We start from the raw sequence: 21,397 nt of genomic DNA on the forward strand, positions 1-21,397 counted from the left end.
CATGGTCGTATAGCCAAAGGATCAAAGTATGTGTATGTAAAATTTCATGATCATATTGCAACTAATAACAATATTATAACCATCTGTGCAAAACTTATTGAACTCCCTTGTAGTTAGAAAAACAGAGAATAAAACCTCTCCTGTAAACATCTTGAAGTTTGATTTAATCCAAACCTTAGTATTTCATGCTTCATAAAGTACAATCTAAGTTTTAAATAGGATATTATGTGTATCATCTGAGGAATCGCAAAAGGAACACATTTTTCATTCACTTTTCTTTCAAAAATTGAAGAAGTTCCTACGTCGTTACACGAGAAAGGAAATGAACGATTTCTTTCTGAATATTAGTTATTTGCGTGTGAGTAAAAGTTTGGTTAATTTGTTGTGTGTGTATGGTCAGCAGTTAAGAAGAGGCGAGATCTCTGACGTCATTAAAGACAAAAACAGAAAGCCAAATAATGTATTATGTTGCTTTGTGGATTAGCCGCTGGTCATTGTAGCACCTTGTGAGATGCTAATTCAAAGAGATCAACGTAACTGTGGTGTACAGGTAGGGCAGCAGGGTGACCCAGAGGTCAGACAGAGTCATCGCATCGTGGCTAATGGTTCGAGTGATCCACCAACCTACAGGTAATGAAGTAAGGGGACACAACACAACGGAGAATTCCTCTGACCTATGACCTTACGCAATCCCACGCTGACATCTCGAGAGAGATGGAGGAAGCTCCCCCTTGGTGAGATCTTGAGCAAAGGAACAAACTTTAAGCTTCTGAAAGAGTTTGTGTTGACCGTTTGCTGTTAAATGCCATTGTAATGGTGGCCTTCGCGACCTGTATAGAAAAACAACAATCAAAGATAATAGTCAACTCGAGATGGTTGTAATTAGAAAACCAAGAGGCAAGGAAGGAGCGAAATCGTGAAATAACGGAATCAGTATCTTAATTGCAATAATGGGCTTAAAAAAAAAAAAAAAAAAAAAAAAAAAACTAAATGCTTGCTTGAATGCATTAGAAGCACGAGATTTACAACGAATCGTTTGGTAATATTCAGTAATGACCTACTGATCGCCAGTGTTCTTTGTTTGTGCCTTTTCGTAGTAAATGTTCCCCACGAGAAGAGAAATCTCTTGAATCTCGTGAGAAGCACTAGTTCACCAAAGTCTTAGACCTGAAACAGTGCTTTAGTGCTACGTGGGCTATGGAACGAAGAGATTCAATTTCGCGTTCACAAAAGCTCTTCATTGACTTCTGTCCTTATCCAACTAAATCCAGTTTGTACTTCGTATTCCTATTTCTGCAAGATCCATCTTAATATTGTTATCCTATCTGCGCCTAGGTCTTCCTAATGGTCATTTTCCGATTGGACTAACTAACTAACTTTATGGCCTATGGAACCGGGAGATTCAATGCCGCGTTCACAAAAGCTTTCCACTGACTTCTATCCTTAGCCAACTGGATCCAGTTTCTACTTTGTATTCCTATCTCTGCGAGATCTATCTCAATATTGTACTCCCATCTGCTCCTATGCCTTCCTAATGGTCGTTTTCCGGTTGGTTTTCCGGTTAAGATTTTGAAAGCGTTCCTACTTTCTTCCATCCTAGCTACATGACCTGCCCACCTGTGCTTCCTAGATTTGATGACTCTAATAATGTATGATAAACTGTATAAATTCTACAGTATCTCGTTATGAGGTTCCCGCCAGTCGCAAATTTCCGTTTCTCTTGGGTCTGAATATTCGTCTCAGATCTTACTCTCAAATACTTTCAGTCTGCGTTTTTCCCTGCGTTTCTCATCCATACAGCAGAACATGCATGAAAATATTTTTATATCCATTAAGTTTCAAATTCCTTGACAGATCTCTCTCGTGGCTGAGCGGTTAGCGCACGCGCCTTTCGCATGAAAGACTAGTGTTCAGTTCCCGGTGAGAGCTCATGTGATTCAGATCCCTCTTTAAATTGTGGATCCACGTTTCATACAGCCTCGCTACTCAAAGGAAGGCTAGACTGGAAATCAAATCAAATTCCTCGACAGAATTCGCGACAACAATAGATTTTGAACTGAAGATTAACACGAATTCTCTACTTTTAGTCGACTTTTAATTTTTTTTTCGTAAATATAGTTTTGGTCTCTTAATATTAATTCTAGATTCATAGTCTATAAAAACTATAAATTGATAAAATAATTAATAAAAAGAAAACGAAGAGCATTTGTCAACGTTTAAAATTTCACACCCTTTCGTGGACCTCTCGTTACGCAAAGAAACATAATAATTTCTAGATGAATTTAAGAATAAAATTAGAATATAAATTTTTTAAATGAATTTACAAAACAACACGAGATAAAACTTTTATTTCAAAAATTGAGATGAATAAGAATTCTTCGAGAATCGAGCCGAGATCAGGCTTTTACAAAATTTACGAGAACGAGACAAGGAAACCTTATCTGTCGTTTGGTGCGCAACATTATTTGTAATGAAGTAGCTAACGTGCGCTCTTTCTTTGCGCGTGATATTGGGTTCGATTCACTGTGATCTCTGTGTATGTGTTTGCTTTGGACATTAATCCAAGTAGTTCTGATCTGACTTTAAACAATAGGCCCTTTCGTATTTAAAATTGCTCCTGAAAACGGTGCAGAGACTAGTTTTAGTTTCTAACATTTTTTTTTTGTTTAGAAAAAACTGTTTTTGATTAGTAGAATGCGATTTTTTTCATTTCCTTGTATGAATTCCGGAAATTACGCCCTTAAAAGGTGAAGGTGATGGTACATTGCAGTTTCATTATTGTTGAATATAAATGCACCGAATTTGAAATAGGAGAGATTTTCGCTGCAGGTAGTATCGTCCACGAAACATGACAAGACAAGGAACAATTGTGAACTCTTCTGTTATCCCGCACGCGCTTTTCACTCCTGTCCTACATCCATCATATGAGTTTTACAGATGTGTGTTCGGAATTGTACAGTTGTGTGTACACTTCGTCTTCAGTTCCCACCAAATAAGATCCTACGACACTCTTATCATACGCTTGAAGGCACGATGGTTCAATGGTAGAGTGCTTACCTTTGGTGCGTGGGGTTCTTGGTTCGATCCCCGGCCAAGTAACTTTATAATAGACAATATCGTGTCCATTGGTTTTCTCGGGCTACTCCGGTTTCCTCCCACTTTCTTATTCCACCAATTGTTCCATCATCATTCACTTGCTTTAATCATCGTCTCCCTTAGCCTAAAGGTCATAATCGTGGGACGTTAATTTGAAACATTTCATTTCATTTTCATTTTTCTATCATCCGCTTTCTCTAGGTCGATGAAAACCATATACAGGTCCTTCTGGTATTCTCTGTACTTTTCCATTAGCATTCTAAGCAGGCCCGTATCCAGGGCGGTCTAGGGGGCCGGGCCCCCCTAAAATTTTCACGGTAAGCTTGCAAAAGAACTATAATATGCTGATAAACTATAATATGGTTGGATCGGGCCCCCGTAACTTCAGCCACGCCCCCCTACATTTTTGAGCTGGCTACCAGCCTGATTCTAAGTGCAAATATTGCATCAGTTGTCGATCGTCCTGGCATAAAACCAAATTGGTTCTCTGTTATTTCGGTCCCTTCCCTCAATTTTACTTCAATCACTCTCTCTCAGAGCTTCTTTCTATGCCTGATATTTTTTTAAATTAGTTTTCTTAACTAGGTCGAAAATTACACCTGAACTTTTATACTGACATACGAGGGAGGACCCAAAAGAAACCGGACTTTTGTTCCAAACAAATAACTTAGTTTAAAAAAAAATACAAAATACTTTCATTTTCCTTCAAAGCAATCTCTATTAGATGCGATGCAATTCTACATTCTTTCTCATTGTTTGAAGCATCTCTGGAACTCTTCAACTTTGATATCGTCCAGTGCCCTCTGCTAAGCTCTGTTTTACACTCTCCACAGCATCAAAACGCCTCCCTTTTAGATTTTGTTCATTCTCGGGAGTAGAAAAGAAAAGTCTCACGGGGCTAGGCCTGGCAAATACGGAAGGTAGAGAACGATAGTCTACTCGTGAGAGCCCAAATATCCAGATCCTGAGTGAGCTGGCGAGGAACAAACTTAGTGGCAACGCGTCTCTTTTGCAAATCCGCTGGCACGAGCTCCAACTCACTCCTATCTGTTCTGAAATTTCGTTGATCGTAATGTTTTCGTCGTTTTGAGGTGATGAAGAGCGCCCAGAACGAGCATGATCTTCAACATTGATTTCATCATGTTCTAACCACTCAGATCACTCGAAATATTATGTCCGCTCATAGCATCCGTCTTGAAAGCCTGTTAAAGCATTTGGTAAGTTTCCGTTACAAGGAAGAAGCAGTTTTTTAAACAGGGTTTTTGTTCCTTTAAATCTCTCATAACGATTTCGCAGACGGCAAACGAGAACAGTTGAGAAAAACAACACTACAATCAAACATCAATCCCTACGCAGGCGCAATGTAGACAACTGATTTGAAAATAAGGATGTTATAAATAGAGGATCTGCCCATATGTATCTTCATCCTATTAAATCGATGAACCCAAAAAAAAAAAAAAAAAAAAAAAAAAAAAAAAAAAAAAAAAAAAAAAACCGAGCATCGGCATGTCTGATTGGCTACTCTCGTTTCTGCCATCGTCTGATTGGCTACTTTCGTTTCCGCCATGATTGTTGGCTCAAAACATTGTGATCCTATTGGGCGGAGTGGGCAGAGTAGGGGTGGCGAAACTGTGACGTATGTCTTCAAAATTTTGTTGTAAGGGCAGATCCTCTATTTTATAAGATCCTTGTTTAAAAAGGTCTCTAGTAGACCCACCTAGCGGAAGAACTCTGTACTACTCCTAGGAACGACCGCGCACATTCAATCAGTTTTTTTTTGGGGGGGGGGTCCTCCCTCGTATATCATTTTGTTTAGTTCGATCAGATCTACCGCTTGGTATATTTTTTTGTTTATTTGTTTGATTAAACACCAATAATATTGTGGAATTAGCATTATATGTGAGTCCACTTACTTCAATACCATTCCTATCGAATGAGTTGATTTATAACTTAGTCCTCAGTAAATGTACGTAGTTAACAACGGCGTTTGTTGTATGAGTGCGTTGCTTGGTTAAAGTGTTACAAGAAGATCAGAAGGTGTTTATTCATAGCATAATCTAAATTAATCACTGTGATTGTTAAAGTAAAACTGTTATATCATTTTCAAAATTTCAACTTGTTACATGAGAACAAGACAATCTCCTGACAATCTGTTATTAGTGTAAAAGACTCAGATGTGTTGTCTATCATAAAGTGCGAAAGGAGTGCGGATTTAACAGAGGAAAAAGGTCGATGGAAGATATTTCTCATAAATCTCTTTTGATCCGAGAAAGGATTGTCTGACGTCCGCCGCAACTTTTAAAAAAAGACTGAATTCGTTCCCACAATACGCCCATCTCATTATGCGTTATAGCCAACGAATAAAAAAAGATCCTTACACACCTCACGCAATGAAACCATAAATGTAAAGATTAAATGTTTTTAAAGCAAATGTTGTGCTCATGTTTAGCTGACTAGGAAGTGAATTAATTTTCCCTCTGCAACGTAGTATTATCAAAAGTATGGTCCACGATCTGGTCGTGGTTGATATATGTGTTTCAACTGAAACAAATATACCCTTAAATATAATTATAAGCTTAGTAATACTCCTGTAAGCAGACCTAATACAGTTAAAGATCTACGTGTTACATTTGACTCGAAATTAACATTCATTAAACACATCGAAAATGTTACTGACAATGCTTTTAAATTATTAGGATTCATAATTAGAAGTAGTAAGGACTTCAGAAATATTGCAACACTCTTGTAAATGTATTATTCATATAGTAGTAATCGCATGACTTGGCCTAACTTTGGACTTTGACCCCGACCTTTGTGACGTCATAGGTCAAAGGTCAATGACCTTGGCCCGGGGTCAATGACCTAGGGGTACCTAGGACCACCCCCTCTAAATTTTGGCAGGGGTACTTTGGCCCACCCCCTAAATTTTGGCAGGGGTACATAGGACCACCCCCCTTAAATTTTGGAAATTGCCAAATCTAAAAATTGGGTGTGGTAGCCTAGGACCATAGTATGTACCTCTATCAGTATTGGGTGTCTATGTCGTTCCCTTTCATGGGTAAAAAATTGCCAAAAATTGAATTTTCGGAGGTTTTTGACCTAATTTATCTCCTTGGATGAGGTGTTTTTACCCTATATGGCTATATGGGCGTATACAGGGGTCCATTACCTTTCATAAGACATGGGTATATTAATGCACCCCTTGAAAAATTTGGGAGGAGTACCTTGGCCCACCCCTTAAATTTTGGAAATTGCCCAATTTAAACATTGGGTATTATAGTACAGGACCCTAATATGTATCATGATAAATTTGGGTGGTCCACCTCGTCCCCTTTTAGGGGTACAAAATTGCCAAAAATATAAACGTAAGCAATACGTTATACCACTTGTTTGGTTTTCGGCCTAATTTATCTCCTTGGATGAGGTCCTATTACCTTATATAGTTATAAGGGCGTATACAGGGGTCCATTCCCTTTCATAAGACATAGGTATATTAATGCACCCCTTGAAAAATTTGGGAGGGGTACCTTGGCCCACCCCTTAAATTTTGGAAATTGCCAAATCTAAAAATTGGGTGTGGTAGCCTAGGACCATAGTATGTACCTCTATCAGTATTGGGGGTCTATGTCGTTCCCTTTCATGTGTAAAAAAATTGCCAAAAAATTCAAATTTCGGGGTTTTTTGACCTAATTTATCCCCTTTGATGAAGTGTTATTACCCTATATGGTTATATGGGCGTATACAGGGGTCCATTAGCTTTCATAACATATGGGTATATTAATGCACCCCTTGAAAAATTTGGGAGGGGTACCTTGGCCCACCCCTTAAGTTTTGGAAATTGCCCAATTTAAACATTTGGTATTATAGTATAGGACGCTAATATGGATCACTATAAATTTGGGTGGTCCACCTCGTTCCCTTTTAGGGGTACAAAATTGCCAAAATATAAACGTAAGCAATACGTTATACCACGTGTTTTGTTTCGACCTAAGTTATCCCTTTGATGAGGTGTTATTACCCTATATGGTTATATGGGCGTATACAGGGGTCCATTACCTTTCATAAGACATGGGTATATTAATGCACCCCTTTAAAAATTTGGGAGGGGTACCTTGGCCCACCCCTTCATTTTTAGAAATTGCCCAATTTAAACATTTGGTATTATAGTATAGGACGCTAATATGGATCACTATAAATTTGGGTGGTCCACCTCGTTCCCTTTTAGGGGTACAAAATTGCCAAATTTTAGTACAACCACGTGTTTGGTTTTTAACCTAATTTATCTCCTTGGATGAGGTCCTATTACCTTATATGGTTATATGGTCATGTATAGGTGTTCATTCCCTATCATAAGACATAGGTACATTGGTGCACCCCTTTAAATTTTTAGGAGGGGGTACCCTGGCCCACCCCTTCAATTTCAGAAATTCTCCAATTTAAGCATTTGGTATTATAGTACAGGACCTCATTATGTATCATGATAAATTTGGATGGTCCATCTCGTTCCCTTTCATGGGTACGAAATTGCCAAATTTAGTTACAACCACGTGTTTGGTTTTTGATTTAATTTATTCCCTTGGATGAGGTCCTATTACCTTATATGGTTATATGGTCATGTATAGGGGTCCATTTCCTATCATAAGACATAGGTACATTTTTGCACGCCTTTAAATTTTTTGGGAGAGGTACCTTCGCCCACCCCTTTAATTTTGGAAATTGTTCAATTTAAACATTTGGTATTACAGTATAGGACCCTAATATGGATCACTATAAATTTGGGTGGTCCACCTCGTTCCCTTTTTAGGGGTACAAAATTGCCAAAATATAAACGTAAGCAATACGTTGTACCACGTGTTTGGTTTTTGACCTAATTTATCTCCTTGGATGAGGTCCTATTACCTTATATGGTTATATTGTAATGTATAGGTGTTCATTTCCTATCATAAGACATAGGTACATTGGTGCATCCCTTTCAATTTTAGGAGAGGTACGTACCTTGGCCCGCCCCTTAAATTTTGGAATTTTTTTGATTTAAGCATTCGGTATTATAGTACAGGACCTTAATATGTATCATGATAAATTTGGATGGTCCACATCGTCCACTTTCATGGGTACGAAATTGCCAAAATATAAACGTAAGCAATACGTTGTACCACGTGTTTGACATTTTGACCCAATTTATCTCTTGGATGAGGTCCTATTACCTTATATGTTTATATGGTTATGTATAGGGGTCTGTTCCCTATCATAAGACATAGGTACATTTGTGCACCCCTTTAAAATTTATTAGGGGTACCTTGGCCCATCCCTTAAATTTTAGAAATTGCTCATTTTATATATTTGGTATTATAGTACTGGACCCTAACATGTATTATGATAAATTTGGGTGGTTTACCTCGTTTCTCTTTCATGGGTACATGTTATATGGGTATGTACAGAGGTTTATTACCTTTATATGTTTATGTTCCCTTTTAAATTTGGGGAATTATCAAATAACAAAATTCGGTAAACCTTTTTCTAGGACCCATTGTAGATGTTGGTGTTCCTCTTATGGCCAAATATTCAAAATTTAAAGGTTATTGGCCGGCTTTATTATTGAATAAGTACAGGATTTATTACTTTTTCATAACACACAGGTGTATTTGTGTACCAATCTTAAATTTTGGGAGGGGTACATTTCTTATTGTCATATCAATAATTGGTAATGGTTCTTAAAATTGGATAGTATCTCATTCATTGGGTAAATCATTGTGAAATATGAGTTTGATCACGTAATCAGTTATTGACCTATGATGAAATTAGGAGTCCAGGACATTGGAACATTGAAACTTTGTAGGATAATTTGAGAATTGCGTTATTGGTTTTGGTTATTCCCGCCAAATATAAACGTAAGCAATACGATGTACCACGTGATTGACCTTGATGAGGTAGTGTACAGGGATACATAGCTAACCTTATTGATTCTTATGACTCATAGTCTTAAGGGAATACATGCTACAACACTGACAAAGTTATTGTTGATGCAATTTGATTGGTTGATCACTATCTTTCGTGCAATCTGATTGGTTGATCACTATCTTTCGTTCAATCTGATTGGTTGATGATTTTCAAATCTTTGCTGTATTCAGTTTTAAGTTTTGTTTAACATTTAAAAATCTTGGTTTCGTTCAACATTTTGCACTCACTGATAAATATGATCAAAACCGTTTATTTGTTAATCGAATAGTTAAAAACCGGATAAAGTTTGACGGTTAACCGTGAAACGTAAAATTTTTTTAGTTTGAAATTTTTTTGCTTGAAATTTTTTGTTTGAAAATTTTTTCGTTTCCAAATTTTTTTGTTTCAAAATTTTGTTTGAGATTTTTTCGTTTGAAATTTTTGTTTGAAATTTGTTTCAAAATTTTTTGTTTGAAAATTTTTGTTCGAAAATTTTGTTGCAAAATTTTTGTTTTGAAATTTTTCGTTTCCAAATTTTTTTTGTTTAAAATTTTTGTTTCAAAATTTTTTTTGTTTTAAAATTTTTTGTTTAAAATTTTTCGTTTCCAAATTTTTTGTTTTGAAATTTTTTGTTTCAAAATTTTGTTTGAAATTTTTTTCGCTTCAAAATTTTGTTTGAATTTGTTTCGTTTGAAATTTTTTGTTTGAATTTTTTTCGTTTCAAAATTTTGTTTCAAAGATTTTTGTTTGAAAGTTTGTGCACTCATTAGTAAAGAACCGGAACTGTTAGAACTAAAACCTCTGGCAACATTGTGGTGCAATAGTACACGTCAGAACATAGGGTTGTACTTGAAATGAAAAAAACACAATTCATTGAAATGGATCATTTTATTACACTCCACATACATCCATACCAGATAGTGGTTCTGGATATTGTCGATACAATGTATTTTGAACTTCTTGCACTAGTTTGTCTTTAGCATATAATTTTAATTCCAGTTGAAGTCTTTTAAGGTCTATTGCAATATCAATTGGTGGAATCTCAATGCCCATTTGATCACAAATAAACTGTTTATCAATGCAGGTATGCACCCACGAACGATGTTGACAACCATCACAATATCTAGATACATGTTGTACAATATGCATAACACATTTTTCAAAATAGTACTTTTTCAGGAATATACTAGTTTTGTTGCACACTTCCACTGCATGTTTCACACACTGAAATACGCTGATGAATTTGTTCCATTCCGTTTGTGTTAGATACACCATGTTGCGAGGGACATGGAATGTACTCTTTTTACGTAACAGCACCATCTTCTCTTCGAGGACTGTACGCATCACCACTTCATGATTTGAGCCTAATGATTTGACTATGGTCACATTTAGCTCATCATGAAAATAATCGTTCATTTGGTCGATTCGTGAACATAATATTTGCCATTCTTCACAGGTCAGTTGTACACCAAATTGTTCGAACAAAAATTTTCAAACAAAAAATTTTGAAACAAATTTCAAACAAAAATTTCAAACGAAAAAATCTCAAACAAAATTTTGAAACAAAAAAATTTGGAAACGAAAAAATTTTCAAACAAAAAATTTCAAGCAAAAAAATTTCAAACTAAAAAAATTTTACGTTTCACGGTTAACCGTCAAACTTTATCCGGTTTTTAACTATTCGATTAACAAATAAACGGTTTTGATCATATTTATCAGTGAGTGCAAAATGTTGAACGAAACTAAGATTTTTAAATGTTAAACAAAACTTAAAACTGAATACAGCAAAGATTTGAAAATCATCAACCAATCAGATTGCACGAAAGATAGTGATCAACCAATCAGATTGCACGAAAGATAGTGATCAACCAATCAAATTGCATCAACAATAACTTTGTCAGTGTTGTAGCATGTATTCCCTTAAGACTATGAGTCATAAGAATCAATAAGGTTAGCTATGTATCCCTGTACACTACCTCATCAAGGTCAATCACGTGGTACATCGTATTGCTTACGTTTATATTTGGCGGGAATAACCAAAACCAATAACGCAATTCTCAAATTATCCTACAAAGTTTCAATGTTCCAATGTCCTGGACTCCTAATTCCATCATAGGTCAATAACTGATTACGTGATCATACTCATATTTCACAATGATTTACCCAATGAATGAGATACTATCCAATTTTAAGAACCATTACCAATTATTGATATGACAATAAGAAATGTACCCCTCCCAAAATTTAAGATTGGTACACAAATACACATGTGTGTTATGAAAAAGTAATAAATCCTGTACTTATTCAATAATAAAGCCGGTCAATAACCTTTAAATTTTGAATATTTGGCCATAAGAGGAACACCAACATCTACAATGGGTCCTAGAAAAAGGTTTACCGAATTTTGTTATTTGATAATTCCCCAAATTTAAAAGGGAACATAAACATATAAAGGTAATAAACCTCTGTACATACCCATATAACATGTACCCATGAAAGAGAAACGAGGTAAACCACCCAAATTTATCATAATACATGTTAGGGTCCAGTACTATAATACCAAATATATAAAATGAGCAATTTCTAAAATTTAAGGGATGGGCCAAGGTACCCCTAGTAAATTTTAAAGGGGTGCACAAATGTACCTATGTCTTATGATAGGGAATAGACCCCTATACATAACCATATAAACATATAAGGTAATAGGACCTCATCCAAGAGATAAATTGGGTCAAAATGTCAAACACGTGGTACAACGTATTGCTTACGTTTATATTTTGGCAATTTCGTACCCATGAAAGTGGACGATGTGGACCATCCAAATTTATCACGATACATATTAAGGTCCTGTACTATAATACCGAATGCTTAAATCAAAAAAATTCCAAAATTTAAGGGGCGGGCCAAGGTACGTACCTCTCCTAAAATTGAAAGGGATGCACCAATGTACCTATGTCTTATGATAGGAAATGAACACCTATACATTACAATATAACCATATAAGGTAATAGGACCTCATCCAAGGAGATAAATTAGGTCAAAAACCAAACACGTGGTACAACGTATTGCTTACGTTTATATTTTGGCAATTTTGTACCCCTAAAAAGGGAACGAGGTGGACCACCCAAATTTATAGTGATCCATATTAGGGTCCTATACTGTAATACCAAATGTTTAAATTGAACAATTTCCAAAATTAAAGGGGTGGGCGAAGGTACCTCTCCCAAAAAATTTAAAGGCGTGCAAAAATGTACCTATGTCTTATGATAGGAAATGGACCCCTATACATGACCATATAACCATATAAGGTAATAGGACCTCATCCAAGGGAATAAATTAAATCAAAAACCAAACACGTGGTTGTACCTAAATTTGGCAATTTCGTACCCATGAAAGGGAACGAGATGGACCATCCAAATTTATCATGATACATAATGAGGTCCTGTACTATAATACCAAATGCTTAAATTGGAGAATTTCTGAAATTGAAGGGGTGGGCCAGGGTACCCCCTCCTAAAAATTTAAAGGGTTGCACCAATGTACCTATGTCTTATGATAGGGAATGAACACCTATACATGACCATATAACCATATAAGGTAATAGGACCTCATCCAAGGAGATAAATTAGGTTAAAAACCAAACACGTGGTTGTACTAAAATTTGGCAATTTTGTACCCCTAAAAGGGAACGAGGTGGACCACCCAAATTTATAGTGATCCATATTAGCGTCCTATACTATAATACCAAATGTTTAAATTGGGCAATTTCTAAAAATGAAGGGGTGGGCCAAGGTACCCCTCCCAAATTTTTAAAGGGGTGCATTAATATACCCATGTCTTATGAAAGGTAATGGACCCCTGTATACGCCCATATAACCATATAGGGTAATAACACCTCATCAAAGGGATAACTTAGGTCGAAACAAAACACGTGGTATAACGTATTGCTTACGTTTATATTTTGGCAATTTTGTACCCCTAAAAGGGAACGAGGTGGACCACCCAAATTTATAGTGATCCATATTAGCGTCCTATACTATAATACCAAATGTTTAAATTGGGCAATTTCCAAAACTTAAGGGGTGGGCCAAGGTACCCCTCCCAATTTTTTCAAGGGGTGCATTAATATACCCATATGTTATGAAAGCTAATGGACCCCTGTATACGCCCATATAACCATATAGGGTAATAACACTTCATCAAAGGGGATAAATTAGGTCAAAAAACCCCGAAATTTGAATTTTTTGGCATTTTTTTTACACATGAAAGGGAACGACATAGACCCCCAATACTGATAGAGGTACATACTATGGTCCTAGGCTACCACACCCAATTTTTAGATTTGGCAATTTCCAAAATTTAAGGGGGGGGTGGTCCTATGTACCCCTGCCAAAATTTAGGGGGTGGGCCAAAGTACCCCTGCCAAAATTTAGAGGGGGTGGTCCTAGGTACCCCTAGGTCATTGACCTTTGACCTATGACGTCACAAAGGTCGGGGTCAAAGTCCAAAGTTAGGCCAAGTCATGCGATTACTACTCATATGTACACTCCAGGTTGGAATATGCTGTTGGGATTTGGAACCCTTCCAAACAAAGTGTCGCCAACAACTTGAAAGAGTTCAATCATATCTTCTCAGGTAGGCCTATTTGGTATTCAAAATAACTGGAATTCATCTTTCACTTGAAAACTACAGTACACTTGTAGAAACTTTTAATATTTACTCATTAAAATAAAGACGTAATGTTGTCGATCTGGTATTCCTCCAAAATAATAGTTCAAAATGAATTCGATTGTTCAAACTTTATTTGAACTTTCCATGTTCTTTCAGTCAGAACTAGAATCAACAATACAGTACATTTCTCTTGTATTGGATAAAAGTTTAGGACCAACTTAATGCTGAAGTCACCAATCTGAAGAATATGTTCCTTCTATAACAAATTATGTCAAAAAAATAATGAAATTAATACATGTACAATGCCCTGTAAGACACTGAAAAAAACTGTTTTGAAAATGAATTGTTATATTTCATCACACTAATTTGGCACCTGTCTGTTATGTTGATAAATAAATAAATAAATCTAAACTTAACCTATTCTATAAGAAATGACACTCTCAATTACTATCTATACTCGTTCTAAGTCCCGCTGGATAAGTAATAAATTCAGTGGATTTCGCTTCTAGTCTCATGTATCAATCTAAAAAAAAAAAAAAAAAAGGCTGTTTATAGCTTCGACATCAAGAGTAAGTTAGCAAAAAAAAGTTCCTTGCATACACAAATTCACTACACTATTAAAAAAAGTTCCTTACATACACAAATTCACTACACTATTAAAAAAGTTCCTTACATACACAAATTCACTACACTATTAAAAAAGTTCCTTACATACACAAATTCACTACACTATTAAAAAAAGTTCCTTGCATACACAAATTCAATACACTATTAAAAAGTTCCTTGCATACACAAATTCACTACACTATTAAAAAAAGTTGCTTGCTTACACAAATTCACTACACTATTAAAAAAGTTCCTTGCGTACACAAATTCACTACACTATTAAAAAACTTCCTTGCATACAGAAATTCACTACGCTATTAGAAAAAAGTTCCTTGCATTCACAAATTCACTTCACTACATTAAACACTTTATTCTCCTAAATGTTCAATATAATACTATTAAACTCAAATATAAATCTAGTTTTGTGTTCAAGGATTCATTTATATATATATATATATATATATATATATATATATATATATATATATATATCAGGGATGGGAAAAGAATCTCTCTGCCTGTTCCAGAACCGATTCTCAATCCGTTCAGAAACGGAGAACCTATGATAAAGTTAAGAGCGGTTCCAAAACCGGACTCATTATTTTCTTGAATTTAAGAACCGCTCTCAGAACCGGTTCTATTGTTTTGTTAACTTTAAGAAACCGCTTCCAGAATCGGTTCCATTGGTTTCAGAACTTTTAAGAACCGCTCCCAGAACCGGTTCAACATTTAAGAAACGCTCTCAAAACCGGTTCTGCGTTTTGACATGGTTCAGGAACCGGTTCAAGAATCTGTTTGGTTTATTACGAAGTGGTTGTGGAACTGGTTCTGGAATATGAAGAAATAACCAGAACCGATTCTGAGATGTCAAGAAACTACAGAGACCAGTTCTTATGTTAGTCTTTTATGTAAGATAAAAGTAGGCCCGGTTTTTAAATGTAAGAAAATCTAGAACCGGTTCTGATGCTCTTTCTGAAAGGTAAAAAAAAAAAAAAAAAAAGTTTTTGGTCCAGATCTGAAAAGCGAAACGAAAGACCGATTCTGAGACAGTCGGTACCAGTCAGTGGATACCAAATGAGAACAAGTAAGATACCTGGGATGTCTCATGGACATCTTATTTACGTCGTGACGTCGATAGGATATCCACGGGACGTCACCAGGATATTCTCTGCTGTTAGAGCGACATATTTAAGAAATAATGAAAATGCAACGGAAAACATTTGAATAAGTGTGTTTCATATAACTGCAGTAGTTTTGATTTCATTATATATATATATATATATATATATATATATATATATATATATAGCCGGGGCGGATCCAGGGGGGGCGATCGCCCCCCCAGAAGAGGAAACTCTTATTTTTTATATATAAATAAAACCCATCCCAAAGTTTGAAGCCCTTAAAGGTAGCAGTATGACAACCAACCGCCCCCCCCCCCAGAAGTCAGTCCTGGATCCGCCCCTGTAATATAGTCGAGAAGCCAAACCCATCAAAAGGCGAAAGTAGTGAGAGTAAGTAAATAATGCAACGCGTCGACCAAATAAGCTTCAATCATGGAGGATTACCCAGTGTTTCTGTTATTTTTATTGACGGTGAAAGGTATTTGTTTCATGTACAACCAAACAGATTGATCAATTGACCGCACATCTTTTTCAAACATGCATGTCATTAGATGTAATGAGAGTTACTGCTACCTTGCGTTGCTTTTTCAACCAGACATTGTTTCCTCTGTAGGCATTGATGAATTGATTTATTTTATTTATTCCATTATTTAGTTTCTTAGTTATTTCCTCAGTCGACTATGTAACTCCAGTTATAGAAGGCATACAGTTTACGTTTACATACAAATAGACCCTAAATAAATGAGATATTTGTGTGCAATAGGATAATATAATGGTTGTAATTAAAATTCATACATTAGTTAACTATATATTATGATATAAACGGGAGTATCCCGAGAAAACCCACGGACACGATATTGTACACTATAAAGTTATGGTCAGGGATCGAACCAGGGACCCCACGCACCAGAGGTAAGCGCTACATCACTGAACATGTCTTTTAATTAACTGTCTACATATAATACATGTTAAGTATGTGACAACATTGGATGTGTTGTAAAGCATGCATCATTAAGTGTTGACAAGGGATCAGTAAATGTTGAAAAGAACCAACGATCAAGCGACGTTGATGAAGAAATCCATCTGATCGTCACAAAAAAATAATTTAGTTGAGTGCATAAGGAAGACACCTGTGTTATGCGTTGGGAACCCGTTATTGAAATGAAGATATACGTATGTAGCCGGAATTTCTTTTGGTAGCTCTCAAACGTATTTTGAACCTGACATCCATCTATCTCCTGTTTTTTTTTTTTTTCTTTCTTTCGTCCCTGCTTCAAATATTGACCAGAGAATAAGATTGTTTTACTGTTTCCTCAAAAAAAGAAGTGAAGAGACATGTGGCACCTAACTGTCGTGATCACTTTTTACTTTTTTTCTTTCATCTCTGATTCCATGAAATTTAGACTACGACCTCTGAGGTGGACATTCCAACCTAATGACGGGGCAGTCTTCCTTATATCATTACAAAAGTACGAAGAGATCCAAGATAAGGGAGCCACTTCATCTCTTCATCAGCTTCAATTACAGTGTTTACTGTAGTAATGGCCACCATATGTCCATCTGAAATTTACAGAACTTGCTGGCGGTTTTATTATTATTATTATTATTATTATTACTATTACTATTATATGAACTGTCTGTCTACCGAAATAAAAGCTCTGCTCTTTTTCTTAAATGACCATGTACTTCGTTTTTGTTACTAAAATCATCTTTTTAAGGTTAGCTTTTTTATAAATAGAATATTAACATACGTGAAAAAAGTTTTAAAAAATACGTAGTGCATTAGCCCACGATTTCGAGAACGTCCAGAAGTTAAAAAAAAAAAAAAAAACGTTAGTGCGAATGGGCAAGAAGCTGCTTTGGACCAGAGGACTTGTACAAAACTTTTCTAAGTTTTGTTTCTATAAGTTTAAGTTTTATAGAATTCTTTTATCTTTTATTGTTCCTGTGTGTTCTATTGATTTATACGCTTCCGGGGGTCACTGTGACTCAGTAGTAAAGCGCTAATCTCTGCTGCGTGGAGTCTCTGATTCGATCCTCGTCTAAGTAAATATGTGGTGGACAAGATCGTGTCCGTGAATTTTTTCGGACTCCTCCCACATTATCACTCCACAAATCCTTTCATCATCATTCACTTGTCGTAATCAACCGTATCCCTTACCCTAAAGGGCACAAATGGCGCCATGTAGCGTACTCGCTACTGCCCTCGCCTTCTCTACGAGCGGTCCTGGGTTCGGTTCCCGGTGGGGCCACTCGGTCAAAAAAGTGTGAAAAGCTTTTTATGGCCAGCCATCCTAAATGAGGTTTTCCTGGATTTTCCTCATTCACACCAGACAAATGCTGGGGTGGTACCTAACATAGGTACCAGGCGCTTCCTTTCTTCCCCAATTCTTTCTTCCTTCCCCGGACAATGTGCTCGCCGAGGGACGTCATCCCTCAAAACGTGAAGGGCTAAATGGCCTTAGATGTCGAAAGCCCAGAAATCTAAATCCTAAATCCTAAAGGACACAATCGTGAGAAGAGTTAAGCTGAGAATTTTCATTTCATTTATAGACTTTCAAACCATGCTAAAATGGAAGTGTGTGACTTTCTTGAACCAGTATGACAGTTCGTAGGTATCAGAGCAAGATGGTAAGAGATAAAGATGTCTTTTCTCTATGTCCCTCTTTTTTTTTTTAATGAATTCAGCTTGCCAACAATAGAACTACTTTCCGTTCTTATCTCTCTACTAGCTCAAATGTTTCTTCTTCGCATAGGGAATATAGGTGATCGGAAACATCTGAACAATATTCCCATTACTCAAACAACAAACGTCGATTTCATTCCGTGGGCAGTAATTACAGGAGTTGCCCCCATTACTCTCCTTTTAAAGCGGAATTTTCGAAAACTCCCAAACACCTGTCTACTTATTGATATATTTGACTAATCATATACTTAAAAAGTCATCGGAAGTATCACGAATCAGGTTAGCAATCCTGAAAATTATGATTCAAAAGTAATCTAAGTTATTTTGGACATTTTTCATTCCTCCTCACCCTCTCTGTGTATGAGGGCTGACTTGAAGTTAAAATGGCATCCAACTGTCAGCTTTTATCTTAGTGATCCCGAAAACTACAGATTTGCTCTCATATCGATTGGTTTAGATTATTTTTACATGTCATCTTCTTCCTACTCATCTCTAAAGGTGTCTTACACCCGTACAATTGCTGTCCAAACTGTAAATCATATGTGTACCAAGTTTGATTAGGACTGCTTTGGGTCCATAGCTATGTTAAAATACACACACACATCTCTCTCTCTCTCTCTCTCTCTCTCTCTTTCTGTCTCGATATATATATATATATTTTGTGACGCTAAATTCAAAAATATAATTACTTTGGTCTTTATTTTAAAATTAAAAAAAAAAAACTATTTAAATTAATATACGTTTTACAAAACAATTTTCTCTTTTAGCTTGTCACAAGCTAACAAAAAAAAAAAAAAAACCTCAAAGGTAACTATAATTACTTTTACTGCGCAAAATTCATAAAATATTTATTTATTAAAAGTTATGCTTAATTACTAACAAAATAAACCATCACAATTTTAACAACGTAACCCCGCATTTGCAAAAATTTTAATTAATAGTTAAAAATCTATTAATAAAATCATAAATAAATGTAAATAAGTCTAAAAATCGTCACTATATATATATATATATATATATAACCATGTTGGTCCCGGCGTCCTCCACAGGGGACATAAAATATAACCATATTATTCTTTCTTTACAACTTTAAAATCAGACTGGCAACATTGAAAACTATTTACATTTATGATGTACGTTCGTGTAATGTACGACTCCTCACTATAGACTTCCTTTTATTCGCAGTCTAGTCATGCTACTTTACCCAAAGTTACTGATATTGCATCTCTAGCATCTACAGACGATCACATGATCAAACTAGAGCTCCTTCGTGGCTAAGCGGTTAGCGTACGCGCCTTTGGCGTGGGAGACCTGGGTTCCATTCCCGGCGGGAGCTTATGTGGCTCGGATTCCACGTTAATCAGTAGGTCCACGTCTCATATAGCCTCGCTGCTAAACGGGACGTTAAACTCAAAATCAACTCAACTCAACTCAACACATGATCAAACTAGATTTGTCTCAGGGATTTTATCATTTGTGCTTACATCCAGCCACCCGTCAGTACTTCTAAATACGTTTAGCGGGACGATATTTCCGCTTTACCAGAATTCCCATGGGCTGGTCCCTCATCCCTCTCTTTATGCGAATAGCGCTTCAAATTTTTGGACAGTTTTCCTCGTTATTTTAATGTAGATTTTACTGTAATTCCATTTATAAGTTTTAAAAAATCTGTTTGTTACCTTACTAAACAGTATGTTTCCTTTTTGAAAAAAAAATATTAACACATTTTCTTTTTCGTTTTTTAAAGCAAACCGAAGAATGTATGCATTTCGAAAAAACATATATATTAGAGCTACTATGCATCCCTGACAACATCAAAGTATCGCGGGTTGCATATATCATACAGTTTTCCCACTATTTCTACAAACAAGACAGATTTTATTAAATAAAATTATCTTTTAGGTGTTGAGTTGTTATTATTATTATTATTATTATTATTATTATTATTATTATTATTATTATTATTATTATTATTATTATTATTATTATTATTATTATTATTTTAAGTATTCTTCAATATTAACAGACGAAAATCATATTCACGAAGAAATTAAATGTCGACTAAAAGCAGGGAATTCGTGTTACTATTCGGTTCAAAATCTCTTGTCGTCGCGAATTCTGTCGAGGAATTTGAAGCTTAAAATATATAAAACGATAATCATGCCTGTTGTTCTGTATGGTTGCGAAACATGGTCGCTTACTCTGAGGGAAGAACATAGACTGAAAGTATTTGAGAACAGGATCCTGAGAAGAATATTCGGACCCAAGAGGAACGAGAATGGGGAATGGCGGAAGCTTCATAACGAGGAACTACATAGTTTATACGGTTTACCCAACATTGTTAGGGTCGTCAAGTCTAGGAGGCTTAGGTGGGCAGGTCATGTAGCTAGAATGGAAGAAAGTAGAAACGCTTTCAAAGTCTTGACTGGTAGACCCATAGGAAAACGACCATTAGGAAGACCTAGGCGCAGATGGGAGGATAATATTAAGATGGATCTCGCAGAGATAGGAATACAAAGTAGAAACTGGATCCAATTAGCTAAGGATAGAAGTCAGTGGAGAGCTTTTGTGAACGCGGCACTGAACCTCCGGGTTCCATAGGCCATAGAGTTAGTTAGTTAGTTAGTTAGTTATTCTCTCTTTTGGCAGGTTCTCGGACTAGTGAGTTTTTTTCTTTTTAGGTTTAGGCCTGAAAACGTTTCTCCATCTCCAGCTTCCTCTTTTAACTCCCAATATTTTCTTCTATTTTTCAGTTATGTTTTCTTCTTCCTATTCTTTCCTTTCCTTCCACCTTTCTTTCTATGGCGGTATGAAGAAGACAATTTCTTCGCAAGATGTGTCCAATCCAATTGGCCTTCCAAAGAAGGATGACAGCTAAAAGCGTCTTTTTCTCTCCTATCCGTTGTAAAATATCTTCGTTTGTTACCCTCTCTGTTCATTTTATCTTCTTCATCTTTTTCCAACACCACATTTCGAAGCTCTCTAAATATTTCTTCTCTAACTTCCTTAATATCCATGTTTCTCATAGTTTGTTAAACTTTGTCTTCAACGAGATTGGTGAGAGTTCCGTAGCAGATCTTAAAGAGTGGAACTATGGTTACAGTTCTTTGTGTTTTGTCTTTAATTTTAATTCCTAGATCAGTGTATTTTTTCCTTTATTTTCTGTGTATTTCATTTGCAGGTTTTTGTCCGATGATATTAAAATATCTATTACAACGGTTAATTTTTCTTCTTGTTTACTAACACAATATCTGCTCTATTTTCGTGCTTAGTTTTA

The 21,397-nt window shown here is 35.9% G+C and overlaps 1 protein-coding gene across 1 annotated transcript in view; it reads left to right on the forward strand.

The window, feature by feature from the left end:
• Positions 1-21,397, forward strand: part of Atg16 (Autophagy-related 16) — a 360,113-nt gene that overhangs the window by 278,727 nt on the left and 59,989 nt on the right. The window lies entirely within an intron of this gene.

This window comes from Thermobia domestica, chromosome 4 (assembly GCF_964235325.1).
Source record: "Thermobia domestica chromosome 4, izTheDome1.hap1.1, whole genome shotgun sequence".
NCBI lineage: Eukaryota > Metazoa > Arthropoda > Insecta > Zygentoma > Lepismatidae > Thermobia > Thermobia domestica.